Genomic DNA, 12,563 nt, shown 5'->3' on the forward strand with positions numbered 1-12,563 from the left:
CCTGTGTTTGAAGATAAATCAGTACCGGCTGAGGGCAGGACGTGATGAATTTTTTCTCTAATAGTTAAAATTTTATTATTAAAGAAGCTCATGAAGTTGTTACTACTGAGGGCTATAGGAATACATGGCTCAATAGAGCTTTGATTCTCTGTCAGCCTGGCTACAGTGCTGAAAAGAAACCTGGGATTGTTTTTATTTCCCTCTATTAATGATGAGTAGTAAGCTGCTCTGGCATTACAGAGGGCTTTTCTATATGTTTTTTTCTTGCCAGACTAAACAGGATTCTAAACGAGGTTGTTGGAACGGTATTTCATTTCAAGTTTTCACGATGTTTGCTTTAATTTGCGGGTTTGGAGGTTATGCCATGGAGCTAACCTTCTTTGTTTTATTATCTTCTTTTTAGAGGGGCGATAGAATCGAGTGTCGTTCGCAGTGAGCCTGCAGAACTACCAACAATATGGTCAATTTGGGAGGAGCTGAAATTAGCATAGGAGTCCTCTGTTATATCAAGACATATCATATAATTAAATACAGATTGGATAACTTCCTTAAATTTTTCTACAGCACTATCAGATAGACATCTTGAGAGTTTTTGCCTAATGGCATGTAGTCCATTAATAGGAGCTCAAAATGTATTAAATAATGGTCCAATAATGAAGGATAATGTGGAAAGACTATTTAATGTTCAATTTCAATGTCATATACCAGAGCAAGGTCGAGGGTGTGGTTAAAACAGTGAGTGGGTTTATGTTCACTCTGACAAAAGCCAATTAAATCTAATAATAAGATAAACATAGTACTAAGGCTATCATTTTCAATGTCCACAAGAATGTTGAAATTACCTACAATAATTACTTCTGTATCTATTACTACTATCTGTTTTAAGGAGTAAACTTGATAAAAAACTGAGAATTCAGATAAAAATTCAGAATAAGGACCAGAAGCGCGGTACACTATAACAAATAGAATTGGCTGTCGTGTTTTCCAGGTTGTTGGTGAAAGACTAAGGCTTTCGAATGAGTTATAATTTAGTTTAGGTTTAGGGTTGATTAATAGCCTTGAGTCAAAGATGGCTGCCTCCTTGGCCGTTGCCTTGAGGAATGTGAGTATTAACATAACATTTAGGCTAACAGATTCTTCATGACCCAGCCAGGTTTCAGTTAGACAAAATAAGTCAATATGATACTCTGATATTAAATCTTTCACTAGTACAGCTTTAGATGACAGAGATCTGATGTTTAAGAGTCCACATTTAATTCTCCTATTTTGTTGTGCTATATCAGCATTTTTGTTTAGGTTTTTATATATAACTCATCTTCTGTTAACTTTTGGTTTTATTAATTTAAGTGGTCAAGGGGCAGACACTGTCACTAAGGGGTTTTGGGTGGGTAAATGCTCTGGAAGCGCAGAGAAGCATGTAGGACTGCAACTCTGTCATGGTTTAGGTCCACTAATAAACGGAGTCCGACATTGTCTTTGCATATGTACACACCGACTCAACATTAACTTTATTGACCTCCGATTGGCGTAATCGGGAGTCGTTACCGCCGACATGAATAACAATCTTACTGTATTTATGTTTATCCTTAGCCAGCAATTTTAAATAGGATTCATTGTCGCCCGCTCTGGCCCCAGGAATACATTTGACTATGGTGGCTGGTGTCGCTAACTTGACGTTTCTCAAAATGGAGCTGCAAGTAATCAGAGTTGGTTTCTCAGCGGTTGTGTCGCTGAGTGGGGAGAACTTGTTAGAAATGTGAACAGGTTGGTGGTGAACCATGGGCTTCTGCTTAGGGCTATGCTTCCTTCAGAGAGTCACCCAGCCTCCCTGTGTCACAGATATGCCAGGCCTCACAGCCAGTAATCACCCACACCTGCTCCCAATCACACTCCTGCCCCCCATCAGTCCCAATCACAGCCAGTACAAAAACACACTACTCACCTCAGTCATAACTAGGACTCCTCAGACTAGTTGAAGAAGGACCTAATTTTGCTAGTCTCCTGTGGTTTCTCCAGTGATCTCCCTGCTTGCCTCCAGCGATCTCCCTCCTACTGACTATCCCTCTCCCCATACCCGCTACCCCGGCTGTCATTCCTGATAAACTCCTTCTGGCTCCATCTTGGTGTCCCTGCCTGTCTGTGCCGTGACAGAAGGTCGGACCATAACTGCAGGGATGACAGCCCGTGGTCCCTTCCTGGACATGGAGAGTTTAGTCGAGAGGTACCTCCTCAACCACCCTTCACCACTTCTGGCGGCTAACGAGTTGGCGCAGCCGGGGACTTTCTCAGGCTCAGCGGGGGAATGCGAAGGGTTTCTATTAAGGTGTTACCTGGTCTTCATCTTGTATCCATCCCAATTCCCAACTGAACGGTCCACGTGGCCTTCATAGTGATCCGGCTGGCCTGCCCGGCGATGCGCTGGACGGGATCCCTGGAGGCGCGGGAGGAGGCGGCCCTCAACTCTTTTGGCCGGTTCACAGCGCTGCTCGTTGGCCCACCGGACATGTGGTCGTCATCTAGTCGTCATTCCAGGCCTCCGCCTCCCAGCAGTTCACCTGCTCCGCCTCCCCGCTGCTCACCATCTTCCAGTCCCGAGGCCCAGCCGCCGGTTTCCAGCCCTGCTGTCCCGTCTCCAGAGGGTCCCAGCCTTCACCGTCGCCTCCTGTCTCCAGAGGGTTCCAGCCTTCGCCGTCGTCCGCCCGAGGTGACCAGCTCCAACCGGGTCCAAGCTCCGGGTCGTCCGCTCGAGGTGACCAGCTCCACCCGGGTCCCAGCTCCCGGCCGTCCGCCCGAGTTCCCAGGCGCCACTCCGGTCCCAGCTCCCGGCCGTCCGCCCGAGTTCCCAGGCGCCACTCCGGTCCCAGCTCCCGGCCGTCTGCCCGAGTTCCCAGGCACCACTCCGGTCCCAGCTCCCGGCCGTCCACCCGAGTTCCCCAGCTCCACAGCTCCACACCTGCTCAGACTCCGACCAGCTCCCCGGATCGGCTTGCTCCCCATGGTGGACAGGCCACCACGTCGGGAGTGGGTTTTCGGCCCTCGGGAGCTGGCTGTGGAGGGGGGGGTACTGTCACAGATATGCCAGGCCTCACAGCCAGTAATCACCCACACCTGCTCCCAATCACACTCCTGCTCCCCATCAGTCCCAATCACAGCCAGTACAAAAACATACTACTCACCTCATTCAGTGTCTGATCTCAGTCATACTGTAACTAGGACTCCTCAGAATAGTTGAAGAAGGACCTCATTTCGCTAGTTTCCAGTGTTTCCCCGGTTTCCAGTATTTCCCCGGTTTCCTGTGTCTCCTGTGGTTTCTCCAGTCCTCCGTGGTTTCTCCAGTGATCTCCCTGCTTGCCTCCAGCGATCTCCCTCCTGACTATCCCTCTCTCCATACCTGCTAGCCCAGCTGTCATTCCTAATAAACTCCTTCTGGCTCCATCTCGGTGTCCCTGCCTGTCTGTGCCGTGACACCTTGGTTTCCCAGCTACATTTATTACATGTACCATCATCACTAAAGGAGGCAGAGGAATAGCTCACACAAGAGCTACAAGAACAACAAGGTCTGTGGATTATCTTGAGTATCTGGGTCATAATTTCTGGAAAGAGACATTGTTGTTGAGTTTTTCAAATGTATTTCAGCCATAGTGTTATCTTAAAATACAATTTAAAGGTACCCTATGGAATTTCTGACCACTAGTAGCGCTATGAAGCTGTCTTTTCATGAATGAGTCCCCATTTTGTTCTTGCACATGCACAAGAACGCACATGCAATGTGCAAAGGGGTGATGTGATCCTACCAATGGTTTCAAACTATACGATGGAGAGGTGGTAACAAGTATTAATAATTATTTCAAATATAATCCTATTTTCATTACATAGGAAATATCCATGAATTCCTGGATTTTTCTAAAATAAGAAAATCAACAGGTCTACCTGTAAAATTTAATGAAAAAGGTTTGATGCTACTCAATAAAGCTCAATTTAATTTTTTTAACCTTTCTTTACTTGGGGAACCTAGCTATCTTTTTCAGGAGTACCCTGATCACACTCACACATTTATACCTGGCCACTAAGCAGTTCCACTGGAATAGTTGGGGTTTAGATTCCTGGCTCAAGGGCCACCACTGGTGGTAATGAGGGTGGGACGAGATTTTGTTGTCCCCACCACTGCCCCATTTAATTCTTTCTCAAACTACTTCATGTAATTTCAAGTACCAAGAAGAAGTTTATTTAAAGATATTCACATTTACCAACAACCAAGAAAAAGATAAAAGCTCTGGAAAATTATCTGCAGTGAATGGTTTCAGTGGAGAGTTTCAGTGTTACCTGATGGTCAAGATTTTACTTCAGAGGCTTACACCCCGACAAGAATCTAATTCTTTCTTTTTAGACATGAAAACGGTCTACATTGATGATATTTGATAATGTCAGAACATATGAGCAAGTCACAGGCCAGTGTAACTCTTGTCTCATGGTTCATGCTCTGTTAACAGTGATGTATTACCTTCCTCTTTACTTGTGCCCGTTCCTTCACTTATGTTCAATGATCTTGTGCTTCGTACCTTCTGCTTTGTCCCTGTAAGAACAGGGACTATTTCTGAGGACTAAAGCAGGGTACCAACTGGCTGTCAGTGCAGCTTGCAGCCGGAACAGTAGTCATTTTAGCAGCATGGGGCTCTCATTACAGAGGACTGAAAGGAAGAGTCACAGGGGGGAAATTAGCTGAATAATCAATTTTGTATACCCGCCAATAGCTTAACTAGTGTGATTGCTTGGCCTCCAGTATTGCCCCTTCAATGCAATTTTTTCTCATTCCAAATATAATAAGGGCTGCATTCACAAAATAAAATACATAACAGAGAGCTTTTGAAAAAATGTGCATCCAAATATAAAGTGGATTTATCATAATGTGCTCTCAGTATTTGCTCAAAAGATTTGTGCTCATATAAGACATACTGGTTTTGAACTGCCCATGAGAAAAGCTGTGTTTTTGCTGACTACTTTTCTTCTTCTTAGAGCACATGCCAGAAAAACTTTACTCTGAGCCCCGTACAGCTCTGATTGCAGGTGATGTGATCTGATGTGCTCATGCTTATGGTTTTATTATTAGAAACTATTTTTTTGGTGAAAATAACTCATGCAAGAACTTGAGGGTTTAATGAACACTCACACTCAATATTTTCAGCAGCTTTTCTTTATTTGACTATTATACACGTTTAGCCATTTCCAGTTAGGCCTTATGCAATTTCCAAGTCATCAAATTTTATCCTGAGTAAGAATATCCACTCACACTAAGCCAAATGAATTTCCAGATTCTGTGAAATGCTCCACTCCAGCAACGGAGGACAATCATTGCTTCAACACCCTGCTCTTTCCTTAAAAAGAGCTTATTCAGACCAAATCAGGAGTTGCAGCGATTAGCCGCAAACAAATTAATACAAACCAAAGGGAGCTTTTTGGTGTCACTAATTTTCAGCATAGACTGCATAGAACTCCGCCTGGATAGCGCCTGGTTTCAGTGATATTTCAGGCTGACTGTGGAGCAGTTTGAACAGTCTGATGGCCGGATTGGCCACCGCAGCGTGACGTCGGTTTACTCCTGGAAAGCATACTCCACGCTCAGACATAGAGCTGAGCGGCTTGCTGTTCATTTATTTAAAATGAATTACTAAGTTTATTAATACTAAACGTGTCGCGTGTCCAAATCTGCTTGCGCTGGTTGCTTACTTTTTTCTGACTTGCTGTAGGCTACAGCTCTGATTTCTGGCTGCATGTAGCAGAGTCCTGAAGCCCCGCCCCACCCCACCGCTGCACAGAAAGCATCTGATCATTTGTTTATTCAAAGTATATTAATATTAAACATGTAGTGTGTTCAAATACCACCACATTCGAATCTGCACTCCCTTGGTTCCTCAGCAATACACCCGGCAAGTGTGAAGTCGATCGGATGAACGTTTGTCGAGAAAGGACATACACACACATACATACAGACAGAGATTTCTTCCTTTAGAGTTAGATAACATTAAGTTAACCACTGTGCTGGGTTATCAAAACGTTAACATTAAAACTCAAATTAGCTGACGCTTTGTTAGGTAGGCTATAACCAGCACCATTGAGAGAGAGGGCTACTGTGACGCACACACTCTCTCTACATGGCTCTGGGTATAACGTAGTCACTGCCTTGTGCATGCAAGGCGATGTTTCTCTTTTTGTTTCCCAAGCACCGCTCATCAAAACTACTTCACATTGCACTCCCTCGGGTCCTCACCAATACACAGTGTTGAGGAGATATGACATTTTTTGTAATATAAGCCCTGCCCACACCATTTGAGCAAACTTTGAGGGCCAGCTATAGCAAAAGCTATAGCTAAAGAATTTGTAGAAGTAGAGAAAAAATAGATTTGGACAAAATTCTAAATGGCAGAAAATCATTCTAGATGCAAATGGGCGTTGCTTATATGGATAGATTCATCTGGACCCACAGAATCCAGAACTTTGTTTCTGAGACTTATGGTTGAAAAGTTACAGGCCAAAACCAACAGTTTGTTGTTATAATGCCACCATATGGCCAAATTGCACCAAATTCGACACTGCAATCCATTGAGCCCTTAGCAATACACCCGGCAAGTGTGAAGTCGATCGAATGAACAGTTGTCGAGAAAATCGAAGGACAAACAAATATTCCTTCCTTTATAGTTAGACTATTGCAGTGCCCGTTCAGAACGTGTACCCGTTCAGGCCAAGAACTTTACCTGTTATGCTTTGCCTATGTAGTGAGGCTTCCCAATAAATTTTGTTCTAAAAGACATGGTGTTGCTGTCAAACAGGACGCAAACCCCTATTTCTGCAGCAATTGGTGTATTGGCATGAGTTTCACATGTAAACTGTAGGATTAGCCACAAAAATAAAGCAGGACACCGCAGGGAGTTGAACCCCATCTCAGTAAACATGGAGTCCATCGGTATCTTTTGCTTTTGTGTCTAAAATGTTAGAAAAGCAAAACCTGCATTACATGTGGTTTGTGGTAAATGCCTATTTTGAGAGGCTGAGCTGTTGCCATAAAATGTTATATCATTTCAGTTTTGTCAAAAGTCTGTAGCTTTGATGTTTTGATTTGTTATGAATTTCTGATAATTATGTTGCTTGGTTTGGGCATTTATTTTGTTAGAACATCCAAAAGCAGCACAAAAGTCTGGCATTTTCTAATATTTGAACAGGTCAGAACACAGCTGCAAGATGGTGGCGGCAGAGACACATCTCACAACATCAACTGTATTCAAGTTACATCGCTGATGCTTGAAATGTCTGAGTTTAGTGAAACAAAATGGCAAACTTATAAGTCTTCAGTCTTACTTTCTTCATCTGTTATTGAATGTTCTGTAGTAAGCAAGAGTGAGCACACAGAGGGCATTAAACATGATGTGCTTGATGGTATTAATACTTCTGAGCAGCATTCTTGTTGCCCTTTAGCTTCCCTTTTTAACATTTATTCACCCAGAAAAAGCTCATATTTCTCTGTATAATGTGACCTCCTCTTTCTGTCAGCTGCTGTGTGTCTGCAGTGTATTTACAGATTTTTTATTTGTTTAGTTTTCAGATACATTTTCAACACAATGAATAACCATAATTATAACCATTTATTGTCAAACAGGAGTTTAACACCACAATTTGTCAAAAAACACAAATTTTATTGGGGACCCACTCAATTTCCCCGGCACCCACTCAAATGACCACCTGTGGGTCCCGGGGACTCACTACATTGAAAATCTATCAACATCAATGCAAGACCCATCTTTTCAGGTAGTCTTGGTCTGGTTGTGTAGTCTGCACCAGAGTTCGATTAACAGCTTTCAAACCAGATTTAACAAACCAAACTAAACACACCAGTGTTCGACTGAACCGCACCAAACATGTTAGGTGTAAAGCACCCTGAAGCTGCATTAATTGTGAGTGATACTCAGGCAGATTCCTACCTGAGGGCAGGGCTTATGTAACTCAGAGTAGCTTAAATTTCCAGTTCCCGTCCAATTTTTTCACAATTGAGAATGGCTTCCGGATGGGAGCCGAAACGTCTTGATTCTGAAAACAGTGTCCAGATGACTACGACTGAAACCTTTTCTATGATAGAACACTCCTGGACGAATGAGGGACTACACCGCCTGCATTAATTGTGTTGTTGGCTTTGAGATTTTTCCTACAGTCAAGGCATTCCAGACAGCCATTTGGGAGGCAGAAAGGTCTAAACGAAATGGACAGAAGCTCAATATCCTCAGAGTAACATGACTCTCGAAGTGTGTAGTTTTTGTAATCTCTTGTTTACATAGATCCACACACCTACACCAGCTTTTTCCCCCGTTACCAGTGGATCATGATTCATTCTCACAGGATCGCTTAACACTTCGACTCGAAGTGAGGAATTAACAATTGTATAATTTAGCCATGTTTCACAAAAACACAGCAGGCTGCTGTCCCTGTACTCGGTGATACCTCACAGCCGACTGAAGTTCCATTAGTTGCTAGGGGAGAGAGCATGTGCTAGGATCACTGTCGGTGGAGGTGGCCTGCTACCATGGGCACGGACCCTCAATCGCACCCCCACACGCCGACCTCTCCGCCTTCTTCTTGCCGATGTATTCACTCCTCTCCTACATTCCCTCTGCAGTCATGCAATGTCAGCAGGGTGGGAAGAACAGGAAACCCCTTGTGTTATTCTGACTCGGGAGTTTTCTCACATTATTTCAGGATGGTTACCCCCACTGTTACACCCACCACAACATCACACCATTTAAATAAACATTTGGAGCGGTTCATTCACAAGTGAAACCAGATACAAACAAACACGTATACAGTGGGTACGGAAAGTATTCAGACCCCTTTAAAGTTTTCACTCTGTTTCATTGCAGCCATTTGCTAAAATCAAAAAAAGTTCATTTTATTTCTCATTAATGTACACTCAGCACCCCATCTTGACAGAAAAAACAGAAATGTAGAATTTTTTGCAAATTTATTAAAAAAGAAAAAACTGAAATATCACATGATCATAAGTATTCAGACCCTTTGCTGTGACACTCATATTTAACTCACATGCTGTCCATTTCTTATGATCCTCCTTGAGATGCTTCTACTCCTTCATTGGAGTCCAGCTATGTTTAATTCAACTGATTGGACTTGATTAGGAAAGGCACACACCTGTCTATACCTTACAGCTCACAGTCAGTGCAAATGAGAATCATGAGGTCAAAGGAACTGCCCAAGGAGCTCAGAGACAGAATTGTGGCAAGGCACGTATCTGGCCAAGGTTACAAAAGAATTTCTGCAGCACTCAAGGTTCCTAAGAGCACAGTGGCCTCCATAATCCTTAAATGGAAGAAGTTTGGGACGACCAGAATTCTTCCTAGACCTGGCCGTCCAGCCCATTGTGGGAGAAGAGCCTTGGTGAGAGAGGTAAAGAAGAACCCAAAGCTCACTGTGGCTGAGGTCCAGAGATGCAGTAGGGAGATGGGAGAAAGTTCCAGAAAGTCAACTATCACTGCAGCCCTCCACCAGTCGGGGGTTTATGGCAGAGTGGCCCGACGGAAGCCTCTCCTCAGTGCAAGACATATGAAAGCCCGCATAGAGTTTGCAAAAAAACACATGAAGGACTCCCAGACTATAAGAAATAAGATCCTCTGGTCTGATGAGACCAAGATTGAACTTTTTGGTATTAATTCTAAGCAGTATGTGTGGAGAAAACCAGGCAGTGCTCATCACCTGCCCAATACAATCCCAACAGTGAAACATGGTGGTGGCAGCATCATGCTATGGGGGTGTTTTTCAGCTGTAGGGACAGGACTACTGGTTGCAATTGAAGGAAAGATGAATGCGGCCAAGTACAGTGATATCCTGGAAGAAAACCTCTTCCAGAGTGCTCAGGACCTCAGATTGGGCCAAAGGTTCACCTTCTAACAAGACAATGACCCTAAGCACACAGCTAAAGGAGCGGCTTCGGAATAACTATGTGACCATTCTTGACTGGCCCAGCCAGAGCCTTGACCTAAACCCAATTGAGCATCTCTGGAGAGACCTGAAAATGGCTGTCCACTAACGTTCACCATCCAACCTGATGGAACTGGAAAGGATCTGCAAGGAAGAATGGCAGAGGATCCCCAAATCCAGGTGTGAAAAACTTGTTGCATCATTCCCAAGAAGACTCATGGCTGTAATAGCTCAAAAGGGTGCTTCTACTCAATACTGAGCAAAGGTCTGAATACTTATGAACATGTGATATTTCAGTTTTTCTTTTTTAATAAATTTGCAAAAAAATCTACATTTCTGTTTGTTTCTGTCAAGATGGGGTGCTGAGTGTACATTAATGAGAAATAAAATGAACTTTTGATTTTAGCAAATGGCTGCAATGAAACAGAGTGAAAAAATTAAAGGGGTCTGAATACTTTCCTTTCCCACTGTAGCTCCTTTTAAATTAGCTTAATCAATTGTATCAGTGTTAATATTTGATTTTATTTAAACGTAACTGTCAGTGATGGAGGATTTGCAGCCATTTTACCAATGGTTTGTAGTTTTTTTTCACCAAATCGGAGACATGGTCATCGTCAGAAATTCCCAAGATCTCAGACTCATACAGTGGTGTGAAAAAGGGCTTGCCCCCTTCCTGATTTCTTATTTTTTGCATGTTTATCACACTTAAATGTTTCAGATCATCCAACTAATTTAAATATTAGTCAAAGATAACACAAGTAAACACAAACTGCAGTTGTTAAATGAAGGTTGTTATTATTAAGGAAAAACAAAATCCAAACCTACATGGCCCTGTGTGAAAAAGTGATTGGCCCCTAAACCTAATAACTGGTTGGGCCACCCTTAGCAGCAACAACTGCAATCAAGCGTTTGCGATAACTTGCAATGAGTCTTTTACAGCACTGTGGAGAAATTCTGGCCCACTCATCTTTGCAGAATTGTTGGAATTCCGCCACATTGGAGGGTTTTCGAGCATGAACTGCCTTTTTAAGGTCTTTTACTTTGACTAGGCCACTCCAAAGTCTTCATTTTGTTCTTCTTCAGCCATTCAGAGGTGGACTTGCTGGTGTGTTTTGGATTATTGTCCTGCTGCAGAACCCAAGTTCGCTTCAGCTTGAGGTCATGAACAGATGGCGGACATTCAACGGACATTCTCCTTCATGGGTTTTTGGTAGACAGCAGATGTTCTTTTTCTGAAATGCAGTGTTCCTTTTACACCAGATGTAATGGGACACACACGTTCCAAAAACGTTCTCGTCAGTCCAAAGAGTATTTTCATAAGAGTCAAGTGAGGCCTGCAGTTCTTTGGATGTTGTTGTGGGGTCTTTTGTGAGCTCTTGGATGAGTCGTCGCTGCGCTCTTGGGGTAATTTTGGTCGGCCGGCCACTCCTGGGAAGGTTCACCACTGTTCCATGTTTTCACCATTTGTGGAATATGGCTCTCACTGTGGTTAGCTGGAGTCCCAAAGCTTTAGAAATGGCTTATAGAGTATTTTAACCTTTTATAACCTTTTCTAGATAGATCTCAATTACTTTCTTTCTCATTTGTTCCTGAATTTCTTTAGCTCTCGGCATGATGTCTAGCTTTTGTCTACTTCACTTTGTCAGACAGGTCCTATTTAAGTGATTTCTTGATTGAGAACAGGTGTGGCAGTAATCAGGCCTGGGTGTGGCTAGAGAAACTGAACTCAGGTGTGATAAACCACAGTTAAGTTATGTTTTAACAGGTGGGGGGAATCATTTTTCACACTGGGCCATGTTGGTTTGGATTTTGTTTTCCCTTAATAATAACAACCTTCATTTAAACCGCATTTGTGTTTACTTGTATTATCTTTGACTAATATTTAAATTTGTTTGATGATCTGAAACATTTAAGTGTGACACACATGCAAAAAAATAAGAAATCAGGAAGGGGGCAAACACTTTTTCACACCACTGTAATTACAACTAAGAGGCTGATGTGAACGTTTTTTCCAACTTGGCTGCTCTTAATTACAATTTGAAGCATATGATGTGACTCTGCATTATCCTTTAAGGGCTTGCGTCCATAAAGCGTTGTTTTCTGGCAGAAAAGTGCTTGGGCGGTGAGTCAAAAAAACGCTACGTTAACAGAGGGTTGACTACAACAAGATTACAACACGTAGGGTGATAAAAGCACAACACTCAACAGCAACATTCAGCAGCCGATCATCTCCCACAAATAGGCTTTTCTGTCTCTGTTTCTGTCTGACATATCAAGCTCAGGATAGACAGCACGGCCAGAACAAGCTTCTCCTCCATTTTCTTGGACACCAGGGTGACGAGTCCCGCCCCATCTAATATATGATAGGTTGCCTGAAAAGGAGCGACAGTGACAACACCTGTGCCTTTCTGAAAAGTTCAGAGATTTTCAACTAGAAGCTCTGGGAGCGGCTGCACAAAAAAGTTGAAGCACTCTGAAAAAAGTTGAAAACACATCTGACAAAATAATTAATATGGTGAGCATGTTAGCCAACACTATTTACCCATCCATCAAACATGAAGCAATATTAGTATTTATTTGGAGTTGTGTTT

At 43.0% G+C, this 12,563-nt stretch overlaps 1 protein-coding gene across 6 annotated transcripts in view; it reads left to right on the plus strand.

Annotated features, from left to right (window-relative positions):
* The window catches only part of sez6b (seizure related 6 homolog b), a 313,597-nt gene that overhangs the window by 238,742 nt on the left and 62,292 nt on the right, over positions 1 to 12,563 (plus strand). The gene's annotated exons all lie outside the window — the stretch shown is intronic.

This window comes from Siniperca chuatsi, linkage group LG7, assembly GCF_020085105.1.
Source record: "Siniperca chuatsi isolate FFG_IHB_CAS linkage group LG7, ASM2008510v1, whole genome shotgun sequence".
Taxonomy (NCBI): domain Eukaryota; kingdom Metazoa; phylum Chordata; class Actinopteri; order Centrarchiformes; family Sinipercidae; genus Siniperca; species Siniperca chuatsi.